General features: G+C 40.8%; 1 long non-coding RNA gene across 1 annotated transcript; it reads right to left on the reverse strand.

Moving 5' to 3' along the window:
• On the reverse strand, positions 1 to 24,445 carry LOC134739759 (uncharacterized). Its single transcript, XR_010126797.1, has 4 exons — positions 24,255 to 24,445; positions 22,682 to 22,860; positions 8,237 to 13,572; positions 1 to 2,126 (listed from the first exon to the last, which is right to left on the reverse strand). It is a non-coding gene; the product is annotated as an uncharacterized LOC134739759 (long non-coding RNA).
• Between the last annotated feature and the right edge of the window lie 1,656 nt (positions 24,446 to 26,101).

Raw genomic sequence — 26,101 nt, forward strand, 5'->3', positions numbered from 1 at the left:
TTGTGGTTGAGGGTTATATTCCTGAGACTTTAAACAGAAGCTTTGTGGTTAACAGCTAAAAATCTCAGAAAGCACACTGCTTGCTCTCAGTAAAGATAACAAGACATAACCATACAGGTATAAATTGAGAGACCTTTTATTCACTGGGATAATCTTTTATCATTGCCCTTTGTTCACTGTGATCCGGTTTTCAAGGAATGTTCCTATTTTCTCATCTTTTATTCTTTATCTTACTAGAACTCAGTTATAATAGATTTATGTCAGCAGGATGCTTCCTTTCAAGGCTTATTAGATACTACTGGGTGCTACATTTTTTCTTAATTTTAACCAAGGCTGAGTAATTTTTTTTCTAAATAATTTGATTTCCACTGGAACCACTGACAAGAAAATGTTTGTAATCCAACTGATTTCCTAAGGTTGAAAGTAACGACATTTCTTTACATGTGTTTATGTAAACTGCGGGTGACTTTTTGCTTTTGAAAAGTACCCAAATTTGAAGAACAGCAAATTAGTGTGGGATCAGCAAAGGAAAAGGGTGTACCTCTCTACCTATAATTGTCCTTATAAACTTGGACTTTCTGGGGCTAGTAGAAGCTGACTTATGAATAGCATAGAATCTGTGAGGAAGAGGTCAAGTTGCAGACTGCAGGAATGGGGAGTCGGATCTCCTGTGAGTAAGAGACTTTCTTCTTAAAGTCTGTCTTAAGTGAGCAGTGAGCAATCCAGATGACCATACTACCGAAGTCCACCAGTTTGACAACCTCAGCTTCTTTGAGACACAGAAATCAAATTGTCTTCAATCAAATGGCATTACAATTATTTGAACTTTCTACTTTTTTTCCAACTCTCCTATTATAAAAATATTTTTATAATTTCTAGAACGTCCCTAACATAAAGAAATAGTAAATGCTTGAGGTTATGAATAGCCCAATTACCTTGTTTGATCATTATGCATTGAGTTCTTGAATCGAACTATCACATGTACTTCATGAAAATGTACAACTATTATGTATCCATGATAATTAAAAATTTTTAAAAATGGAAGAAAAAATTGTATCCTTTTTATAATTAAAAGGTCAAGATCAGGAATATATGTCAGACCTAGTTCAGCTGGGGACAGCGGCTCACGCCTGTAATCCTAATCCCAGCACTTTGGGAGAACAAGGAGGGTGGATCACTTGAGGTCAAGAGTTTGAGACCAGCCTGACCAACATGGTGAAATCCTGTCTCTACTAAAAAAAAAAAGAGAAAAAGAAAATACGAAATTCACTGGGTGTGGTGGCGCATGCCTGTAATCCCAACTACCTGGGAGGCTGAGGCAGGAGAATTGCTTGAACCCGGAGGCAGAGGTTGCAGTGAGCTGAGATCACACTGTTGCACTCCACTCCTGCCTGGGCAACAAGAAGGAAACTCCGTCTCAGGGAAAGCAACAACAACAACAACAAAAAACCTAGTTCTTAAAGAGCAATGCATATTTTCACTCAAAATCTACTTACCTTTACTCTAGACACCATTTTAGTGCATTGAATTATTTGTTTTGTTAGCCCAGTTCACTAGAAAAGGAGTAGGCAGTAGAGGGTAAAGAACGTGCAGTTGTAAAAGCAAAGGCTCCAATCATAACTTAAGAAAAAATGGAGCCTGATGCAAGAAAAGTGGCAAAATATTCTGAATTGCAAACATTAAAAAATAATCTCATTCATTCTACTAAGTGTTGAGGCATAAACCTTACTGTTGTTTGATTCTCTTCTCCATAAATATAACATTATATCTAGCAACTTTTGATTAAGAAGATGTGTGTAACGCGTTAATTTTTTTTTTTTCTTTTAAACGTTTAAAACGAAATTTAAGAAGAAACTGTCATTATATGGGTAGTTCTTTGCTTCTGCTGGGGAGTTTTGTTAAGTGAAATATGTTTGTAAGAGACATAGGATTATAGATAAATTTATCACAGCTCTCTTCCCAAAATCTTCTCCTTTTCTCTTCTATAATCACGCCTCTACTTAGGAGTCAAGGAGAAGCAGCCAAAGAAAAAGTTACCAGACTAAAGCTGCAGGCCTATTTTATATTTTCCAAGGAAGAAAATGTAGAATATTCATTCTTCTTTCCATGGTGACATCCTTTAGAATCTAAAAGAAAGGCAGGATTTATGTGCTATGGGTAGTGATCAAAGCAGACACTACCATTTATTTCTTAAATTGCACTATGCATGAGCTACCCCAATATGTTTTCTCAGGCATTTTCCTGGTTTATAGTATTTCTACATCTCGATGGCTTCGTGCTACTTTTTTACTGTTTCTCAAATCAGGTCACCTTAGCTACAGCATAAGGAGGCTTGGGTGTCAGGGACCAACTCAAAGCCTCTTTTTCCATGACTTGGTTATTTCACTCATAATGATGTCTGCATTTTTTATCTTCTGGATTATTTGTAATTTATGCTACAGAACTTAATTCATTGTTAGCCACTGGATTCCACTGTAGCTTTTCCATTCTCCTATTCATAGCACTGAGATTGGTTCAGATTATAACCAACACAAGGGTAACTCACAGTACTTCTGAATCACCCACAAAGACTAGCTCAGATCTGTGCACACAGTTACTAATCAGTAAATGTATGATCACCAGTTAATGTATTACAATGTAAGTTTAAGAGGGAACCAAATAAGGAAATGTATGGAGAACTAAAGACATATATGATATTCACATTATCATATTTTGAATGAATTTACATATTATACCATACCTTGAATAAAAAATAACTTAATATGGTTAAATATATCAATTTACTTTTTATCTAGACTGCTTACTTGAAATTTCCCTAACTGATTATTAACAGAGATGTCAAGAACTACATTGGTGCTCACACTAACATGGGTAAAACATCGTGAAGTTTAAAAAGGGTTCTATAAAGTCTCTATAGATCTGTATACTTTCAAACACTAGGCAAAGATGATTAATTTTATATGTTCTTTACAGCACATCTATGTCCTGTGATAATTATACTAGTTATAATCTCTCCTTATCTCCACCCTGATAATAGGTTTTTCTTTTTTTGAGATGAAGTTTCACTCTTGTTGCCCAGACTGGAGTGCAATGGCACAATCTTGGCTCACTGCAACCTCCACCTCCCAGACTCAAGTGATTCTCCACTTATAATTCAAAAAGCAGCAACAACTGCAGAGGTATATTTATGCTTAATCTTGTCCTAAGGTTTAGAAAATTGTCCATAGTACGGGAATTAGTATTGTCTTTTCTTTTTAAATTGTTGTGGATCTGTACTACTTTTGTAAAATATAATAGAAATGAATTTGAATGTTGTCATAATGTGAAATTTCTTTTTAAAAGATTTTATTGTAAGTTGACAATTTACATTTTCATATGTTTATGGGATATAAAGTGATGCTATGATCTATGAATATAATATGAAATAATTAAATCAAGCTAATTTACATATTCATCACCTCAAATACTTATCACTTATTTTTCTTTCTCCTTTTTTTCTCCACAGCCCCCACTTGGCCTCTCTTACTTATCATTTTTTTTGTGACGAGAGCATATGAAATGTACTCTTAGCAGTTTTGAAATGTACAATACACTATTATTGTATAAATCACCATGCTGTGCAATAAACATTCAATAAAAAAGGTTTTTCCTTCCAATTGAGATTTTGTACCCTTTCAATTTTTGTGCTTATCTCATTGCACATCAGTAACAAACAGTTTGCATAGTGGTATAAGTCTGAAGATCAGATGAAATAGCACTGGTTTAAAAGACATTATGCTTAAAGGCTTTGCCTGCAATCACCCTATTAAACTACTGACTGTCTCCAGGAATCATGCAGGCTGTGGGAGTCTCCAGGTCATGAAGGACAGCCTTTGTCATTAGACAGAACTGGTATACTAGTTCTTTCTCTTCCCTTTGGTAGCTCCTTGTCCACAGGTGTCTTACTTACCTCATTAACCCCAGCTTCCTTATCTCTAAAATGGGGATACTAACTATATCAGCCAGTCAGGGTCTACCTAGGAGACAGAAGCTATGCAGGAATTTTTGAAGGAGAAGTTTAGTATAAAATTATAAACTATAACAGGGGATTGATGCAATGAGGGATTGGCTAATATGATATGAAGAGAACTCTGTAGAACACAGGAATAATAGATGTGAAGAGCAGCCACTGCCCCTAGGGCTGAGATAGAGAGCCCAAAGAAATGACCTCTACAGGGCTGAGCTCCAGATGCCATTGAAAAGGACCCCTCCAGGGCTGTGGCATACTGGATGGCAAAGAGCTCACTGTGGTGCCAAGCTTGCAGAACTTGCTGGAATCCACTGCCTGAGGTTCCAGGGGAATTTTCTATAAAGCTGCCTGAAAGGGTATCAGGGGAAGCTTCTGGGTACTTAAAAATGGAGTCTCTCTAATCCCGCTTTATAGTTTCCCTTCCAGAATGTCCCTAGTTCTAACTACACTTTGGTAAGAAGCAGGTCAAGTCCCTGGGTAGAGTGTGACAAATTCTCAAGTCCCTTAAAGATTTTTTTAGAATCTGGGGGAAGTGAGGAGAGAGTGAGGGAGGTAATATAGCTACTAAAAATGTTGAGGCTGTTCTCCAGGAGGATTTAGGGTTCATTTTCAGCAACATGCTGAAAATATGATTAGCTCGTTGGTTTCTAAGCTACATCCCAAAGGAAATATTAATTTGAATTCTTTGGGTTGCAAGAAACATAAACCAACCCTTCTGAGCTTAAAGAAAAAAGGAATTCATTGGAAAGATACTACGGAAGTTTGTTAAAGTACTGGGAGAATTTGGAGTTCCTTCCAAACTCCGGGTGGAAGAAAAGGTCCTTGTACAACTCTGGGGTTTCAGCAGCAGAAATTAATGTCTTCTGTAGTCAAACTCATGAACTCAACTCAGTTCTAGTAAAAATCAGTCCCCAGGCCTCACAATAAGGTATAGGGGAGAGACTCTGACTGATCCAGCCTGGGCAAAACGGATACCTTGCCTGGATTCTCCACTGAGGGACCAAGACACATGGTCACATAGTATGGTCTTGACCAGCAGAGGGTTGAACAGAGTAGCAAGGCTAGAACTGGAAATGCTGACATCCTTTTGAGCCAGGCAGTCAGTGAAGAGAGGGCTGCAGAAAGAAGTTTTACCCGTAGCCCAGTGTTGCTAATAAAATGTTGAAAAACTATCTGAGGGCAACCAGACCTGTTCCCACAAGTGATAGCTGGTTTTCATTTGGGGATCTTCACTTTGTGACAAGCCAGATTTCCATTTCCATCAGATAAAGCCTGGCAATAATGAACATCTTCCTGATAACTCTCATCATGGTTTTCCAAGGAGCTGAAAATGGTAATTAATGCAAAAGCTGTGTTTATTGGTTCGTGAAATTGAGTGCGTGCCATCCTTTGATACTGTGTCTCCTTGAAAGTGAACGTTTGGGAGGGGGTGGGAAACACACTGCACATTAAAGACTCAATTTATTTGACAAGATGCTACAACAAAGACAACCTCATGTATATGAAAATCCTGGCTCTTCCTTGCTTTGCCAAAGTAGAGTTGACAGAGCAAGGAACAAGTGTCTTCCCCATTCCCCTCCCTCCAGAGCTCCAACCCCCTCCTTCACATTGCTCTTAATAAGGTAGCCACAGGTTTGGGATGACATTGTCTATTTCACTCTAGGACACAGTTCAGACTTCATGCCCCCAAATCCACTTACTCAGAGTTTTTAGTAGGAGGCTGAGGTGAGCAATTTTGTCTGATCGATTCCTCAAGGCCCTCAAGGGGGCACCAAGGCATGGAGGGCTAGAAGATCCCTTATGCAGCAGAAGAAAATAGGAAACTGTGTTTAAGAGGAATTCTAGGACTGGGAGCCTCGTAGTTGGAAGCTCCAAGTCTCCCTTTCCTTTCAGCATTTTAAGTTATGAGTTTTGGTTTTTGCCAAATCTGCATTTCTTAGGCTTTTATGATCAAATATTAGTCATAATGGGAGTGAAACAAATGCTGATGTGAGGCTCTAAGGAATCTTACACACACACACACACACACAAATACATATACACACATACTATGCACATGTACATCTCACACACACTATCTGCGTGTAGAGCCATACCACGTATACACAAACCACCCACAAAACTCAAATGCATGCATTCACATAGATGCAAACATGCTTATGCTACACAATATTACAAATGCACACATTACCCATGTGCACAAACACAAGGCACATTGCAAACATACACATTCACAACAATTCACACCCCCACACAGTACACTCAAATACGCTACAAATATACACATTGCATAATATCAGGCACACATATCACATGCCCAAACATACCTCTATGCCACACATATGACACACACACAAAGATACTCACTCCACTATGTGCCACAATGCGGTTATCTCCTACACATTCCCCACAATACATATTCCATAATACACCTCCCAACGTACCATATCATACCTAACACTTACACAACCACCCATAGCCTGTGTCAGATGTGGCTCATGATCCACTACCCTAATGATGGTAGAGTGAATAAAGGCCCTCAAGATGTCAGGTCCAGCCAGGCGCAGTGGCTTATGCCTGTAATCCCAGCACTTTGGGAGGCTGAGATGTGTGGATCACTTGAGGCTAGGAGTTCGAGGCCAGCCTGGCCAACATGGCAAAACTCCATCTGTACTAAAAATACAAAAAATTAGCCAGGTGTGGTGGAGGGTGCCTGTAATCCCAGCTACTTGGGAGGCTGAGGCAGGAGAATTACTTGAACCTAAGAGGCGGAGGTTGCAGTCAGCTGAGATAGCGCCACTGCACTCTAGCCTGGGTGACAGAGCGAGACTCTGTCTCAAGAAAAAAAAAAAAAAAAAAAGATGTCAGGTCCTAAATCCTGGAACCTGTAAATGTTACCTTATCTGGAGAAATGTTCTTGCAGATGTGATTACTCTAAGGTACTTGAGATGGGGAAAACTGTCCTGAATTATTTGGGTGGGCCCTAAATGCAACTACATATATCTTTATAAGAGGAAGGAGAGGGAGGCAACACACACATACACGAGGAGGAGGCAATGTGACTGAAGAGAAAGAGACCAGAGTCATGGGCCAGAAGCCAAGGAATCCTGGCAGCCATTGGAAACTAGAGGAAGAGCTGGTTTCTTTGAGCAGGCGTCTCAAAGCTTAGGTAAGCTTAGGCAAGAGTTGGAGACTTGGAGCAGAAATAATAGGAAAGAGACTTGAAGAATCTTGAAATTTGAGAACTTTTAGAATTGGAAAAAGCAGACGTTTTGAACTTGAGACACTAATAATAATAGAAAGAAGTTCAAGCAACAAAGACCCATTTGAAATTTTTAGTTAAACAGGAACCTTACTCTTGCAGCAAAGAACACATAAAGGATGTTTCCTCCCCACTCTGGTCTAATTTTTAGATGGCCACAAAGGAGCTACCAGAAAGATGAAAAAGAGTCATAAGGGCAAGAAAGCCATGAAATTAAGCAGTGCTGAATTGTTTGTCAAAGGATCCTGGCACGTGGAGGTGAATAGAATCAACTGAGATTTTTAGTAAATTATATTGATAAAGTCATCACAAGCTGAGATTTTTAAAAACTGGCATTTATAAATCAGCCTGAAGGCTCCCAAATGACACCAGCAGAACACGGGTTGAAAAAGCTATGTAGGCTTCAAGGAGAGAACACTTCTCAATGCTTAGTTCAAATATAAAGATAATAGAAAACTCCCAGGGAACACAGCCAGGGGCCACAGAGAGCTATGACAAGATAAATAAAGCCGAAGCAGAATCAAAGCAACGGATGTCTTCCATTGCTAAGGCAGGGGGTCTATATTGTTTCTTCCTGGGAAGATTTCTTATGGCTACAGACCACGGCTGCTAAGTAGCTCCCATTCTTCCCTTTACCCAAAAGAAATTTTAATTGGAATATAGGTCAGTGGCCCATGAGATGACACACACATCTGTCCCTGATGGAGAATGTTCTACACCACCAGGCACAGTGATTGGATGGGACTTTAGGTCAACATCCTTGGAGAGGTGGTGAGGCATAAAGAGGGTGCTTTATGTGTGGGAAGAAGGCTATATCAGAGAGGCAGGCTGTGGCCGAGATGGCTGGATGCCAATAAATACTTATACTTCCCTTTCCATATTGTAGCTGGGAGATGGTGCCTTGCCAGGGGCCACCATTACCAGTCTCAGCTGTTTCAAGTTGTGGTCATGTGATCAGTACTCACCAAGAAAATGCGAAAGGAAGGGATGTGTATCATTTCTGGTTTAAGAAGTGAGCATGCCTTCTCTGCCATCTCTTTATCCTTCTGACTGGATGCAGTAAACCTGAGATCTGAGGAAATACAGAGCCATGAGATGGCAGGAGTAAGGGTCCCTGAATTACTGCACAATAGGCGAACTTCCACCACCCAGAAACACTCACATTGGGCTGTGACACAAGAGAAAGAAACATCTTTTTTATTGAGCTACTATATTGTAGGATTTATTTATTATAGCATTAGTATATTAGTATTAGTATATTATAGCATTAGTATTATTATAGCATTAGTATCACACTAATGCATATATCATATGCACATACCACCTATACACACACACACCACATACTACTCACAGCCACATACACATACATAAAAGGCACATATTTTCTTATGCCTCACTGGGAGCCTCAGGGACTTCTATGCTGTGCCAATACATGCACCAGAAGGTCCTTATATCCATGATGCTCTGGATCATTGAGGGGATAGTTATACTTAAGAGAACAAGTTATTGATTAACAGACTGATATTGCAGTTTGGGATTTGTCTAAAATACTTTGCTCTCTTGAATCTTCTTTCTTTGTAAAGGTCAAGAGCCCTCTTGCTATACATGAATATGGGTGGATGAGGAGTTGAAATAGAAGGAGGTTTTACTAGTTCATTTTCACATGGCTATAAAGACATCCTAAGACTGGGTAATCTATACAAAAAAGAGGTTTAATTGACTCACCGTTCTGCACAGCTGGGGAGGCCTCAGGAAATGCACAATTATGATGGAAGGAAAAGCAGGCATGTCTTACATGGTGGCAGGTGAGAGAGAGAGCAGGGGAAACCACCACTTATAAAACCATCAGATCTTGTGAGAACTCACGCGCTATCATGAGAATAGCATGAGGGAAACCACCCCCATGATCGAATCACCTCCCACCGTGCCCCTTCCACGACATGTGGGGATTAAAGTTCGAGATGAGATTTGGGCGGGGCCACAAAGACAAATCATATTAGAGTGAACTGGGATATTAGAACTGGGAGTAGATTCATGTGTAATTACATACATGGAGAAGAGAGGCAGTTTTGGGAGGTGTCAGTGAGCTGGTAGTAGAATTAGGTTTGGAGGCAGGGCCTGCTAATTTCCTGGTCAGTTATCTTTCTGTCTTATAGGTCTTCTTCCTAATTTGAAGAGCCACTTAAGGCCAGGCACAGTGGCTCACGCCTGTAATCCCAGCACTTTGGGAGGCTGAGGCGGGCAGATCACGAGGTCAGGAGATCGACACCAGCCTGGCCAACATGGTGAAACCCCATCTCTACCAAAAATACAAAAATTAGTTGGGTGTGGTGGCATGGGCCTGTAGTCCCAGCTACTCGGGAGGCTGAGGCAGGAGAATCACTTGAACCCGGTAGGCGGAGGTTGCAGTGAGCCAAGATCGTGCCACTGCACTCCAGCCTGGCTACAGAGTGAGACTGTCAAAAGAAAAAAGAAAAGCCACTTAAATCACACATTAGGAACAAAAGTCAACTGCTCTAGTAAAAAGCTTAGTCCTAGAGGAAATTAAAATGATGGATAACAATGAAATTTGAGATTACTTGTAAGCAGCAATCATCACACTACACAGAGCTTCACGAATGATTAAATAGAAGTTAGCTGTGACAAAGAATCAGTACTCACTCTTCACTCATTATTGGATTTATTATTTTCTAAAAAGTGCTTTCCAAGTTGCATTTTAGTATTGAATTTTTTAAGCTCATTGTTTTTATAAGTTCAAATAAATATTTTAAACATGCCCTGTGACCAATCCTCCTTGAACTCTGGGCAGATGGCCTTGCCATATTTACAAAGATTCTTGAGAACATCAGACATGAACTGGTTTAAATCCTAACTGCACCTCTAAGCCTGTCTGTACCATTATCATTTCTTACACAACTTTAGAAGAATAGAAAGCTCTTTTCTTGCCTAACTCTAAATCCTACAACTGTGTCATGGTTCCATTTCTAGCTCTTTCTGGAGCTTACCTCATCAACTATTCTCACATTCTTTTTTATGTTTACATTCTCATCTTACATTGCATTCTCATCTTAGCCTATAAACATGCTTGTATCTCTTTAAAAACAATTCCTAAACTAAATCTTTAAATCCTGAGCCCACTTCCAGCCAATATCTTGTCTCCTTCCTTTTCCTAATTATCACCAAAGTTCTGGAGTTTTCCATATTCACTCTCTCCACCTTACCTCACTGCATTATGAGTGTTTTTCCTGAGGTTACTAGTGATTTCCTAATTCCAAAGCAGTAAAATGATTTTATTTTGCCTCCTTTGACTTCTCTGTATTACTAATTATTAGTTGTGATTCTCTTCTTTGCTCACCTGTCTTGATTCTCCTTCCACCTCTCTAGCTGTACTTTCACCATCTTCTTTACCACCTCCTATTCCCCTTGGGATTTAGGGTTGGAAACAGGAATATAGATAGTATCTGGCTCTTGGGGTTATTGTGTGAATGAAATGATATAATTTATATAAAAGTTATGACAAGTACCTGGGACAGAGTTAGTGCTCAGGAAAAATGCAGTCACAACTGATGAGTTTATTTTAGACTGGTCAATTTGAAATGTTTGTGACATTCTACAGGTAGTTCTAGAAACAAGAGTCTGGATTTCAGGAGTGAGAGCTGGAGCAGTGGATCTGGATTCATCAGTGCATAAATAGCAACTGAAGATAAGGGAGATTATGAAATTATCCAGGGAGCATATATTTGTCAGGAAAGACTAGGTTATGCTGAGATAACTTCTCCAAGTTTTCATGGCTTTAAACAACAAAAGTTTAATTCGTGCTCATGACATGTGTCCACTGTGGGTCAGGAAGAGGAATTCTGCTCATTGTCCTCATTCAAGAACCCAGGCTCCCTGTCCAGCTATCAACTCAAACAAGGACAGTTACAGTGTCACAGGGAAGAGAGTTGTGGAGGTCCTCATATTAGCAAGAAAGTGCTCTGGTGTTCAAGTGGCCCAAGTTCCTTTTGCTCACAATTTGTTGGCTAAAACTCATCACAAGGTGCACTCATTTAGAAGTAGGAGAAGAAGTGCAATTCAACCACGTGTCAGGGAGATGGAGAGCAGGAAATACTTAATAAGTAGCACCAATCACCACCAGAGTTATGTCTAGAATGGAAAGCAAAAAGAATACACTACTTAGGAGAATACATTGGATTGCCTTTTGTTATCTACTACTTGTCCCTTCCATAATGGTTAATTTTATGTATCAGCTCGAGCAGGCTGTGGGATGACACAACGGCTGGTAAACATTATTTATGGGTGTGTCTAGGAGGGTAATTCTAGAAAAAATTAGCATTTGAATCAGTAGACTGAGAAAAGAAGATCACCCTCACCAATGTGGGTAGGCACTGTCAAATCTTTTGATGGCCCAAATAGAATGAAAAAGTGGAGAAAGGGTGAATTTACTCAGTCTTCTTAAACCAGGGATTCCATATTCTCCTGACCTTGAACATCAGAACTCCTGGTTTTGGGGTCGTCAGCCCTCAAAACCTACGCCAGCATCCCCTAACACTCACCACACTCACTGGTTCTCAGGTTTTAGCCTCAGACTCAATTACTCCACTGGCTTTTTTTGTTCTCCAGCTTTTATATTGTAGGACTTCCGGGTCTCCATAATCTTGTGAGACAATTTCCATAATGAATTTCCTCTTATATATCTCTTTAAACTCCATTGATTCTGTTTTCTGCAGAACCCTGGCTAATACACCTTTCCCAATTCAGTACCTAGTTTTTAAAACCTCTCGGATAGGGCCATCTTTTGTCTAGATGCTCAGCCCTGATACCTCTAAATTAAAAATGACTCTTTCATCTCCTTCACTTTTCCTTTCTGATTCAGATATAGAATTCCATCAATTCAATAATAAATATATTGCCTGAATTCATCACTTTCTCTCTGTCATGTCTGAAACTATTACTAGAGCCTCTAAATTACTTTCAGTTAGAATGACCTTCTGAAACACAAATTTGGTCATCCCGCAGGGCTTTAAAAATAGAATTTTTTTCTAATGAAGTAATTTTCGGGATGGAGTAAAGATGGAGTGATGTTGGTTATGTATGAGATTTTCTATCTATTAAAATAAAAACTAAGGTTAGAAAACTTTTAGGAAATGGAAAAGTATAAAGAAATAAATGTGCATATATCTTTGTTGTATTTGACACAGTTGCCTACTCCTTTTCAAAACTGCTCTTGTGGTTCTAGCACTCTCTCTGGTTTTCCTTCCAACTGCTTATCTGCCATTTATGACTTCTCTCTTCATCTGCAGGATGCTTAAGTACGGTGTTCCTTTTGGTCCAAGACTTCTCTTCCCCCCAACTTTGTATCTCTCCCCTCACACCCTTTCTCTGTCGCACATACACACAGCCAACACTGACTTCTTTCCTCAAACATCAACCCGTACCTCCAACTGTCTCCTGAATTTTCTTTTTTTTTTTTTTTTGTTTTGAGACAGAGTTTCACTCTTGTCACCCAGGCTGGAGTGCAATGGCGCGATCTCGGCTCACTGCAACCTCCACCTCCCAGGTTCAAGAGATTCTTCTGCCTCAGCCTCCTGAGTAGCTGGGATTACAGGTGCCCGCCACCACACCCAACTAATTTTTTGTATTTTTAGTAGAGATGGGGTTTCACCATGTTGGCCAGGCTGGTCTGAAACTCCTGGTCTCAGGTGATCCGCTTGCCTTGATCTTCCAAAGGCTGGGATTACAGGCATGAGCCACCACGCCTGGCTTGCCTCCTGAATATTTTAATGTTATCTTAGAATGGTAAGCACAGTATGTTCAAAATTTAACTCATTTCTTCCTCTTCAAATATTCCTCTACCTAGTTCCTTATAAGCTGCACAAGCCACAATAATTTTTCCTCTTCTATCCTCTCTATACAATTAGAAGTGCTAAGTACTATTGTTTCTAAACTAACTTTCTCTATCCTTCTTACTCTCTTCTCCATCCCCACTGCCAGAGCCTCAATTCAGGCCCTTATACTTTCCCATTTGTAGAACTGCAATGGGGATTCTTCACAAATCTCCTTCTATCCTCCATACTTTTCTTCCAACATTCAGCTGGCCAGCATATCCTGTCACTGGAGTAGACTAATTTTTCTAAAACACAAACCTGATAGTAATGTTACTTAACAATTTCTTAATGGCTTCCTATTGTGTTCAGAATGAAATCTGATGATCTTAGCATGGCACAAAAAGGTTCAATGGCTTGATTCTTGCTTGCTTGCCTCCCAGTCTTGTCTCCTGTGAATTCCTCAGGAGCACCTGGAAATTCAGAGATACCAATCTGTGGTCATTGAAAGACAATACTTGGTTCTTTATACACGTCATTGCTATGGTCTGAATGTTTGTGCCTGCCCCCCATTCATATGTTAAAATCCTATGAATTAGGAGCTGGGGCCTTAGGGAGGTAATGAGGCCAGAGCGGTAGAGCCCTCATGAATGGTATTAGTCCCTTTATAAAAGAAGTCCAAAGCAGAGATATAGACCAATGGAACAGAACAGAGCCCTCAGAAATAACGCTGCATATCTACAACTATCTGATCTTTGACAAAGCTGAGAAAAACAAGAAATGGGGAAAGGATTCCCTATTTAATAAATGGTGCTGGGAAAACTGGCTACCCATGTGTAGAAAGCTGAAACTGGATCCCTTCCTTACACCTTACACAAAAATTAATTCAAGATGGATTAAAAACTTACATGTCAGACCTAAAACCATAAAAACCTTAGAAGAAAACCTAGGCAATACCATTCAGGACATAGGCATGGGCAAGGACTTCATGTCTAAAACACCAAAAGCAATGGCAGCAAAAGCCAAAATTGACAAATGGGATCTAATTAAACTAAAGAGCTCTGCACAGCAAAAGAAACCACCATCAAAGTGAACAGGCAACCTACAGAATGGGAGAAAATTTTTGCAATCTACTCATCTGACAAAGGGCTAATATCGAGAATCTACAGTGAACTCAAACAAATTTACAAGAAAAAAACAAACAACCCCGTCAAAAAGTGGGCGAAGGATATGAACAGACACTTCTCAAAAGAAGACATTTATGCAGCCAAAAAACACATGAAAAAATGCTCATCATCTCTGGCCATCAGAGAAATGCAAATCAAAACCACAATGAGATACCATCTCACACCAGGTAGAGCGGCGATCATTAAAAAGTCAGGAAACAACAGGTGCTGTAGAGGATATGGAGAAATAGGAACAGTTTTACACTGTTGGTGGGATTGTAAACTAGTTCAACCATTGTGGAAGTCAGTGTGGCGATTCCTCAGGGATCTAGAACTAGAAATACCATTTGACCCAGCCATCCCATTACTGGGTATATACCCAAAGGATTATAAATCATGCTGCTATAAAGACACATGCACACGTATGTTTATAGCGGCACTATTCACAATAGCAAAGACTTGGAACAAACCCAAATGTCCATCAATGATAGACTGGATTAAGAAAATGTGGCACATATACACCATGGAATACTATGCAGCCATAAAAAATGATGAGTTCATGTCCTTTGTAGGGACATGGGTGAAACTGGAAACCATCATTCTCAGCAAACTATCGCAAGGATAAAAAACCAAACACTGCATGTTCTCACTCATAGGTGGGAATTGAACAATGAGAACACATGGACACAGGAAGGGGAACATAACACACCAGGGACTGTTGTGGGGTGGGGGGAAGGGGGAGGGATAGCATTAGGAGATATACCCAATGCTAAATAACAAGTTAATGGGTGCAGCACACCATCATGGCACATGTATACATATGTAACAAACCTGCACGTTGTACACATGTACCCTAAAACTTAAAGTATAACAATAAAATAAAATAAAAGAAGTCCAAGGGAGCTTACTCACTCCTTCCACCATGTGGGGACGTGGTGAGGCGATGGCTATCTTTGAACTAGCAAGAGGACCTTCCCAGACTCCCAGTCTATCATCACCTTGATCTTGAACTTCCCAGCCCCCAGAACTGTGAGAAATAAATTTCTGTTGTGACCCAGTTCATGGTACTTTGTTAAAGCAGCCTCAGTAGATGAAGACAATCTTGTGCTATCCCTTCTGCATGGGATGCCCTTTTCTTGTCCTTTTCATCTCCACACACCGTTTTTTTTTGTTTTTTCTACAAGGTAGAGTATGTTCTACTTCTAATCATTGTGCAAGATCCCAGTCTGAAGTAAATTCTTTTCAAAAGTTTTCTTGACACTCCTGAAATTCCTTTCCCTGTCCTGACTTCCTTCTCTAGTTTCCACATAACATTCTGTATTCACCTTTAAATTTCAGGTGGATTATCGCACTGTAATGTCACTATGTATTAACCATGAATTGCTTGAAGGAAAATACTTGGTATCCCCAGCACCTAGAGTAGTACCTTGCACAAACTGGACATTCATAATTACTTGTAAACTGAATGACCAGGCTCAGTGCTCCTATCACATTTTATACATCATTTCCTCACTGCCTTGTGATTATTTTCTTTTTATGTCTTTCTCTAGTACATTATAAAACATTCCCATCCATTTATGCAATTCCACACACAAAATAAGCACTACAAAAATGTTACCCGATGCTGTCTAATGTAAAATTTTTGGTATATCTCAAAATAGTGTTCAAGGTAAGGATTCATTTTAGAGTGTAATATAAAGGATACATGACTTGTTGCTATTTTTATGGTGACCATAAGATTTAGAGAGGGAAAAAAACTTCACACTAATTTTATAAGAACTTCCTCTTACAGTTATTTTAATTTTCTTAGATTTCAAGATTGTTCCTAACAAGTATAAGAAGTTGTACCAATGTCTTCCTAAGAGAAATGGAAGAAGCAAGAGGATATAAGAAAAAAAAAAGAAAAGGATGAGAAAAGAATGAAGGAAGGGAAGAGAGGAGAGGAAAAAGAAAACTACAAACAACAGGTACAGGTGTTCCAGTTCATAAGAAACACTTCAAAGTATCCTTACACATATTTAAAAACATATATAAATATTTATACATTTGAAAGAATTGATTACAAGTGCACTAGATCTAACACCAACTTTAATTTGCAAATTTAGTATTTGTTAGAGGAAATGAATGTGTTTTATTCCCCCATTGGTTAATATCACACTTTGTTATATACGACAGTGAATGGGCACTATTTTAATACTGGGAAAAAAGAAACATCAGCATTTCCAGCACATCTTAAATGCATATTCACAGTAGATGAGAATAATAAGTGATTTCTGATTTTTTTTTTTTCTAATCTGTTCCATTTCTGCATTTTAATGAACACCTTAAATTTTCTGTTTAAGTCTGTTCCGGCAGTTTTGAATTATTTTCTCTGGGAAAATGATTAAGAAAGAAAATCTCTGTTAGGAGAAGAGCGTGCAGTAATATGAATTAATCAAACACAAATGAAAAAGGATTAAATTCGATGAAGAAGCTACATTTCTAAATTTTTTTCTATCTCTTCAATCAAGACAAGGGTCTTTCTCTTAAGAGCTTATAATCTAATTGGAGAGACAGAGCACAAACATAAAAAGATGAGTGGCTCTAAGGGGAATCCAAATGAATTGTCCAGACAGTAAATGCTACAGATTTCAGAATCTGGAGAAGAGCCCGAAAGCCTAGGTGGCTAAGTCTTGAACTGATCTTCAAAGAAATGAGAGGGGGGATCTTCAACAATGGAATGTGACTGTTAATGAGAGCAGTTTGTTTTGAGGGTGATGAACATCTTCTAAAACTATGGTGATAGCTGTACAACTCTGACTATAATAAAAACCATTGAATTACATATTTTGAATTGATGAATTGTACAGTATATGAGTTACATCTCAGAAAAGCGTTTATATCAAAAAATATTAGCTATGGTCTTGACATCAGTTACAGAAATGGGGACTGAGGCTGCTAAGGACATTATGTTTTCCTCTTTTTCTTTCCTCTACTTTTTATTAAAAGGGATGTTGGCAGTGCTTAACTTTACAGTTGAGTTTTACAGTTGAGTTTCAGTCACTAGTCCAATGAGAAATTACATCTGAAATAGATGTAGATAACTGCATATCATGAGGAGTCCCTGAATTATTGAGGTAGACATAGGGACAGACACAGAGGTTTGTATCTCCTTTCTTTAGGAGCACGTGGTAACAACTTTCTACAAAGAATAGTTATAACATATTAGGTGGAAGCTTGGTGGTGTTGCATGGGAGGAAAAGATGGCTGAATAGTAAAAATGGATACAGAATAATCCATTTTTGGTCTATTTTGCTGTCACATCCAGTCTTCACTCTCCTCTGACTCTGGTCTGTATAGCAGAGTTGGGGAGGGATGGAGGGAGGGAGGGATGACTTCTGTAGGTTGCATTTCCCAGGTTATGATCACCACTGGCTTCTAGATTGGTTTGGTCAGTAGGAGGCGCTAGGGAAGACTGGCGGACAAGAATAAGTGAGAATCTAGGGTACTTCTCACCCTCTCTTCCTGACTTGAACAGCTTCTCTGGGAACAGCTGCATCTTTCCTGTTGCTATAGCTTCTGGCATAGTTCCAGTTTCTTCTGAGTGAACTTAAATCTTGAGCTTTCTACAAAACTTCCTCTCCTTATCCTTCTAGCTAAGATTAGCAGTTGCTAATCTATGTGTTGCCTCACCATCCCTTGTGCTATGATCTAAATGTGCCCCCCAAATTCATCTATTGGAACTTGATCCCCACTGTGGTGGTCATAGAGATGGGACATTTTGGGACGTGATTAAGTCATGAGGGCTCTGCTCTGAGCAAGGGATTAGTGCCTTATAAAAGGGCTGGAGGGAACTAGCTTAAGCCCCCTTTGACCTTCTACCTTCCACCTTCCACCATGTAGGGACACTGTGTTTTTCACTTCTGGAGGACATAAGTGTTTCCAAGATACCATCTTGGAAACAGAGAGACCCAGCCCTCACCAGACACTGAACTTGCCTTGATCTTAGATTTCCCAGCCTTCAGAAAAGTCAAAAATAAATTTCTATTATTTATAAATTACCCATTCTGCTGAATTTCGTTATAGGAGCAGAAATAGACTGAGACATCCTGTCTTGCTTTTCAGGTCTTCCATCACTTGTGAACCAATTTCCTGTAGAAAGTTCTTTCTGTTTAAAGTATTTTTAGTGGTTTCTAGTTTTCTGTTTGGATCCTTAAACTGATACAGCGTGAGCAGAGTAAATGTGGAATGAATACACTTAGTATATGGAGACCTGGAAAAAATGAAAAACAAAAGGAATGCAGGAGGCAGAGCCATTTAGGTGAAGACAATGAGATTTATTTTAAAGTGTAGAATTTGGGAAAATATGGTAGTAATGAATAATTGCCTCAAGTATAGGAAGAGGGTTGGGCATTGAAACTGGAAATACAAAATTTGAGATCCATTTCTAAGAAATGAGCACTGAAGCAAAGGCAATAGCAACAGAAAAAAATAGGGGCTGGGCGCGGTGGCTCTCACCTGTAATCCCAGCACTTTGGGAGGCCGAGGCCGGTGGATCACCTGAGGTCAGGAGTTCGAGATCAGCCTGGCCAACATAGTGAAACCCTGTCTCTACTAAAGATACAAAAAATTAGCCAGGCATGGTGGTGTGCACCTGTAATCCCAGCTACTCCAGAGACTGAGGCAGGAGAATCCCTTGAGCCTGGGAGGCAGAGGTTGCAGTGAGCCGAGATCATGCCAATGCACTCCAGCCTGGTGACAGAGTGAGATTCTGTCTCAAATAATAATAATAATAATAATAATAACAAGGAAGAATGTAATGAAGATGAAAGAAAATAAAAGGACATGGAGAGAAGCCTGAGGAGCTGTGGAGGCAGACTATTGAAGAGCCAATAAAGGACTAAAAAGATTTGTCACAAAGTTAAGGAGAGAATCTGCTTAGCGGTAAGTGTAATCTCATGGAAACTAGGCAAGAGAGATAATGAAGAGAAAAGAGTTAAATGTTAGATAATGCAGGGTAGTCAGGGAAAAGGAAGACTGAAAAGGGTTACTGAGTTTGGTCATGAGGAGGTTACTGATGACCTTGAAAATGTGATTTTATTAGTAGTGTAATGGCTGATCATGCATTGCCAAATCATTAAGTAGGTAGAGAAGAAATCAGGATTAAAAGTATACAGAAATAATTTTATTGTAGACGTTTCCCAAGAAATGGAAGACAGAGCTAGTATAGCAGCTAGAAGAGGAAACATTAGTTTCACTCGAGTCAGTGTGAAGAGACCACCAAACAGGCTTTGTGTGAGCAACATGGCTGTTTATTTCACCTGGGTGCAGGCAGGCTGAGTCCGAAAGGAGTCAGGGAAGGGAGATAAGGGTGGGGCCGTTTCATAGGATTTGGGTAGGTAAAGGAAAATTACAGTCAAAGGGGGTTTGTTTTCTGGTGGGCAGGAGTGGGGGTCTCAAGGTGCTCAGTGGGGGAGCTTTTTGAGCCAGGATGAGCAAGGAAAAGGACTTTCACAAGGTAATGTCATCACTTAAGGCAAGGACCGGCCATTTACACTTCTTTTGTGGTGGAATGTCATCAGTTAAGGTGGGGCAGGGCCTTTTCATTTCTTTTGTGATTCTTCAGTTACTTCAGGCCATCTGGGCGTATATACGTGCAAGTTACAGGGGATGTGATGGCTTGGCTTGGGCTCAGAGGCCTGATATTCCTGCCTTCTTATACTAATAAGAAAAATAAAACAAAATAGTGTTGAAGTCTTGGGGTGGCGAAAATTTTTGGGGGGTGGTATGGAGAGAGAATGGGCGATGTTTCTCAGGGCTGCTTCAAGCGGGATTAGGGGCGGCATGGGAACCTAGAGTGGGAGAGATTAAGCTGAAGGGAGGTCTTGTGGTAAGGGGTGATATTGTGGGGATGTAATAAGAAACATTTGTCATATAGAATGATTGGTGATGGCCTGGATACAGTTTTGGATGAATTGAGAAACTAAATGGAATAAGAGAAGGAGAAAAACAGGTATAAAAGGTCTAAGAATTGGGAGGACCTAGGACATCTAATTAGAGAGTGCCTAAGGAGATTCAGCATAGTCCTGCCAGCAAAGATTATTTATTTACTTCAAGAGTTTAGAGTGGCAGTTTGGGGATAGCACCAGGAGACATCAGCTGTGATGGCTTGGAGAAACAGTGTAAACTGGCAGTGTAAACAAGAGCAGGGCATATATGAGTAGTTGAGAATGGTGAATAGGAGTATGACTAGACAGAAGATAGTAGGGATGACAAGTTATTTGGGGGCACAGTCTAAGTTGGTCTGGTGTCTGGAATGAGACTAGGGCCTAATAAAAAGGAGCATCTATACAGGAGCTTAAATGGGCTGTACCTTGTAGCATTCTGAGGACAGGTCTGACTTCTGAGAAGGAAAGTGGTAAAAGTATTGTCCAGTCCTTTTTAAGTTGGTGGCTGAGCTTGGTGAGGTATGTTTTTAATAGACCATTAGTCTGTCACTGAATACTAAGAGCCTGAAAAAATGCTTGGCTGATTTGACTAATAAAAGCTGGTCTGTTATCAGACTGTAGAGGTGGGAAGGCTAAACTGAGGAATTATGTCTGACAGAAGGGAAGAAATGACTGCGGTGGCCTTCTCAGACCCTGTAGGAAAGGCCTCTACCTATCTAGTGAAAGTGTCTACCTAGACTAAGAGGTATTTTAGTTTTTGTGACTCGGGGCATGTTGAGTAAAGCTAATTTGCCAGTCCTGGGCGGGGGCAAATCCTCAAGCTTGATGTGTAGGGAAGGGAGGAGGCCTGAATAATCCTTGAGGAGTAGTAGAATAGCAGATAGAATAGCAGATGGAACACTGAGAAGTTATTTCCTTGAGGATAGATTTCCACAATGGAAAGGAAATGAGAGGTTCTAAGAGGCGGGCTAGTGGCTTGTACTACAGCATAGCCTGCCTTTGCTGGTGTGAAGTGATTAGGCCTGGTGGGACTGCCATCAATAAATCAAGCGTGATCAGGGTGAGAAACAGGGAAGAAGGAAATGTGGGGAAATGGGATGAACATCAGGTGGATCAGAGAGATGCAGTCATGAGGATCAGGTGTGGTATCTGGAATAATGTGGGAGGCTGGATTGAAGTCCCGGCCAGGAACAATGGTAATTGTGGGACTTAACAAATAGTGAGTACAGCTGAAGGAGCCAGGGAGCAGAAAGTGTATGCATCAGGTATGAGGAAGAAAATAGATTTTGGAAGTTATGAGAAATGTAGAGAGTGAGTTGAGCATAGTTTGTGATTTTGAGGGCCTCTAAAGGTATTAAAGCAGTGGCAGCCACTGCACGCAGACATGAGGGCTAGGCTAAAACAGTAAGGTCAAGTTGTTTGGATAGAAAGGCTACAGGGTGTGGTCCTGGCTCTTGTGTAAGAATTATGACCGCACTAACCATGCCTAGGAAGGAAAGGAGTTGTTTTGTAAGGGATTGAGGTTTGGGAGATTAATCAGACACGATCAGCAGGGAGAGCACGTGTGTTTTTACGAGAGTTATGCCGAGATAGGTAACAGATGAGGAAGAAATTTGGGCTTGATTGAAGTAATGGGAGCTGTCTGTGAAGCTTTGCGGCAGTACAGCCTAGGTAATTTGCTGAGCTTGATGGGTGTCAGGGTCAGTCCAAGTGAAAGCGAAGAGAGGCTGGGATGAAGGGTGCAAAGGAATAGTAAAGAAAGCATGTTTGAGATCTAGAAGAGAATAATTGGTTGTAGAGGCAGATATTGAGGATAGGAGAATATATGGGTTTGGCACCACGGGGTGGATAGGCAAAACAATTTGGTTGATAAGGCGCAGATCCTGAACTAACTTGTAAGGCTTGTCTGGTTTTAGGACAGGTAAAATGGGGGAATTGTAAGGAGAGTTTATAGGCTTTAAAAGGCCATGCTGTAGCAGGCAAGTGATAACAGGCTTTAATCTTTTTAAAGCATGCTGCAGAATGGGATATTGGCATTGAGCGGGGTAAGGGTGATTAGGTTTTAATGAGATGGTAAGGGGTGCATGATCAGTCACCAAGGAGGGAATAGAGGTATCTTATACTTGTGGGTTAAGGTGGGGGGATACAAGAGGAGGACGCAAAGGAGGCTTTGGATTGGGAAGAAGGGCGGCAATGAGATATAGCTGTAGTCCAGGAATAGTCAGGGAAGCAGATAATTTAGTTAAAGTGTCTCAGCCTAATAAGGGAACTGGGCAGGTGGGGATAACTAAAAAGGAGTGCTTAAAAGAGTATTGTTTAAGTTGGCACCAGAGTTGGGGAGTTTTAAGAGGTTTAGAAGCCTGGCCATCAATATCTACAACAGTTATGGAGGCAAGGGAAACAGGCCCTTGAAAAGAAGGTAATGTGGAGTGGGACGCCTTCATATTGATCAAGAAGGGGATGGGCTTACCTTCCACTGTGAGAGTTACCTGAAGCTCGGCGTCCGTGATGGTCTAGGGGGCTTCTGAGGCGATCGGGCAGTGTCAGTCTTCAGCCGCTAAGCCAAGAAGATCTGGGAAGGAGTCAGTCAGAGAGCCTTGGGCCAGAGTTCCAGGGGCTCTGGGAGTGGCTGCCAGGTGAGTTGAACAGTCTGACTTTCAGTGGGGTCCTACACAGATGAGACGTGGCTTAGGAGGAATCCTGGGCTGCGGGCATTCCTTGGCCCAGTGGCCAGATTCCTGGCACTTGTAGCAAGCTCCCGTGGGAGGAGGTTCTGGAGGAACGCCTGGCTGCTGCGGTTCAGGCGTTTGGAAGTTCTTGTGTGCTGGAGATGTGGCTGGGATTTGTCTCACAGTGGAGGCAAGGAATTGCAACTTTTTTCTATTATTGTACACCTTGAAGGCGAGGTTAATTAAATCTTGTTGTGGGGTTTGAGGGCCGGAATTTAATTTTTGGAGTTTTATTTAATGTCGGGAGCAGATTGGGTAATAAAATGTATTTTGAGAATAAGATGGCCTTTTGACCTTTTAGGGTCAGGGCTGTAAAGTGTCTCAGGGTTGCGGCCAAACAAGTCATGAACTGGGCTGGATTTTTATATTTGATGAAAAAGAGCCTAAATGCTATCTGATTTGGGATAAAGAAAAAGGAGCATTAACCTTGACTATGCCTTTAGCTCCAGCCACCTTTTTAAGAGTAAATTGCTGGGCAGGTGGGGGAGGGCTAGTCACGGAATGAAACTGTAAGCCGGACCAGGTGTGAGGAGGGAAGGTGATAAAAAGATTATAGGGTGGAGGAGCAGAGGCTGAGGAAGAATTGGGACCTAGCTCAGCCTGGCGAGGAGCAGCCTGGGGAGGACGGGAGAGGTCAGATGGGTCTGTAGAAAAGGAAGATTAGAAAGACTCAGCGACGCTTGGGGTTGGTACTGAGGGGACAGGCGGGAGGGAAAGAAGGAAGATTTGGGACGAGCTGCACTGGGCAGAGAGACTAGGAAGGGACTGATGTGTAAAAGAATGTCTGGACGTCAGGCACCTCAGACCGTTTGCCTATTTTACAACAAGAATTATTTAGATCTTGCAGGATGGAAAAATTGAAAGTGCCATTTTCTGGCTATTTGGAACTACTGTCAAGTTTGTATTGGGGTCAAGCGGCATTGCAGAAGAAAATAAGACATTTAGGTTTGAGGTCAGGTGTGAGTTGAAGAGGTTTGAGGTCAGGTGTGAGTTGAAGAGGTTTGAAGTTTTTGAGAACACAGGCCAAGGCAGTAGAAGGAGGAATGGAGGGTGGAAGGTTGCTCATAGTGAAGGAAGCAAGCCTAGAGAAAAGAGAGAGTAGAGAAACAGAAGGAAGGGGGTTCAGGGGTTCTTACCTTCCAGAAAAGTGGGAAAAGGGGTTGGGGCACAGAGATAAGAGGTTGGGGCGCAGAAATAAGGGGTCGGGGCACGGAAATAAGGGATTGAAATTAAGAGAAGGGAGAGATTGAAGTGTGGCACCAAGATTGAAAGGAGAAAGAGGTTGAGGGATAGTGAGGGAAGCTGGAGAAGAGAGTAAAAAGAGGCCGCTTACCGGATTTGAAATTGTTGAGATGTTTCTTGGGCTGGTCGTTCTGAGGACCTGAGGTCGTAGGTGGATCTTTCTCACAGAGCAAAGAGCAGGAGGACCGAGGATTGATCTCCCAAGGGAGGTCCCCCGATCTGAGTCATGGCACCAAATTTCACTCGTGTGAAGAGACCACCAAACAGGCTTTGTGTGAGCAACATGGCTGTTTATTTCACCTGGGTGCCTGCGGGCTGAGTCCGAAAGGAGTCAGGGAAGGGAGATAAGGGTGGGGCCGTTTTATAGGATTTGGGTAGGTAAAGGAAAATTACAGTCAAAGGGGGTTTGTTTTCTGGTGGGCAGGAGTGGGGGTCTCAAGGTGCTCAGTGGGGGAGCTTTTTGAGCCAGGATGAGCCAGGAAAAGGACTTTCACAAGGTAATGTCATCACTTAAGGCAAGGACCGGCCATTTACATTTCTTTTGTGGTGGAATGTCATCAGTTAAGGTGGGGCAGGGCCTTTTCATTTCTTTTGTGATTCTTCAGTTACTTCAGGCCATCTGGGCATATATACGTGCAAGTCACAGGGGATGCGATGGCTTGGCTTGGGCTCAGAGGCCTGACAATAGGTATTTCTAAATTTATTTTTAAGAAAATGTTATAACTACATATATTTGTAGATGAGAGAAAAAATGCCAATGGATATTATGTGAACAGAAATGAACGAACTATGGAGGATGAATGATGAAATAAATTGCCAGGGAAAATAAAACTGGGTTCAGGACATTGGGAAATGGATATACTGGGCAAAATGTAAAATATGTGTTTGGAAATAAAAAGTAACAGATAGAAGTATAACAACGCACATTGGAGAAGGAGCGTACGCAAGCTTAGAGAGCTTGTGATATGTAGCCTGGCTTGACTGTGGAGATGTGGGTGTCGGGCCATAGGAGGATGTGAGCAACAGCTGCGGTGAGGATTTAAACAGCAATTCAACTACAGATAAATAAAATGTTGATGAGCAGTACTGAGAGCCTGGTTCAGGTTAAAGAGCAAAAAAATCCATGAACTCTGGTGTCAGCAGAGACACAATTGGTGGGTAAGATTAAAGGAATGTTGATGGATAAGGGTAGGTTTGTGAAATAGTAGGCATGGTAAGGGTCAACAGCACTTGATTACCATTTGAACCAGTCAACACAAAGTGTTAAGTGAAGGCTGACATCTAGTGTATTGCATTGATGATGTCTCTGTGGGTGGGGTAGGTGAAAGATGATGAGCTTGGCTTATGACACCTTACGTTTAAGTAAAATTGTCTAGCAGGCAGTTGGAGGTGTTGGACTAAATCTCAGAGTAGCAGATGTAAATAGTGAAGCTAAGAATTTGTATGAGAGTTTTGTGATAAAAAAATGTAGAACAAGAAAGTTAGAATGCCAAGGACTAAATGTATGACCATATCTGAGGAGTGGAGAGGAAATGAAGTCTGAGAATATGTAGATACAAAGAATTAAAAAATTTTGCTGAAATGGAAAGTAGCAGTGCTTTCTCTCTAAGTTAAATTTCCCAAACTCGATGTTTTACAAGTGGGACTACTATTTTTGTCCGTATCTGCACATTTGCATCCCTAATAGACATCTTGCAGAGGACGCTGAATGGCCCTAATGTTTTTCCACATTTAAAAAGATGAGCCCATTCACAGGGAAGCACACTAACTGAAAGAGAAATTTCTGCAAATGTCTCGTAATAGGCACATTCATGGGTGACAAAGCACACTGAAGATTCCTAGAGTTGTATGTGTAAGAGCTGAATGGATACATTTGGAGGTTGAAAGAGCAAACATGGCGTTGCCACATTCAACTCTTCAAATTCTTCCTTGAAAATT

The sequence above is a fragment of the Pongo pygmaeus genome, chromosome 5 (genome assembly GCF_028885625.2).
Source record: "Pongo pygmaeus isolate AG05252 chromosome 5, NHGRI_mPonPyg2-v2.0_pri, whole genome shotgun sequence".
NCBI lineage: Eukaryota > Metazoa > Chordata > Mammalia > Primates > Hominidae > Pongo > Pongo pygmaeus.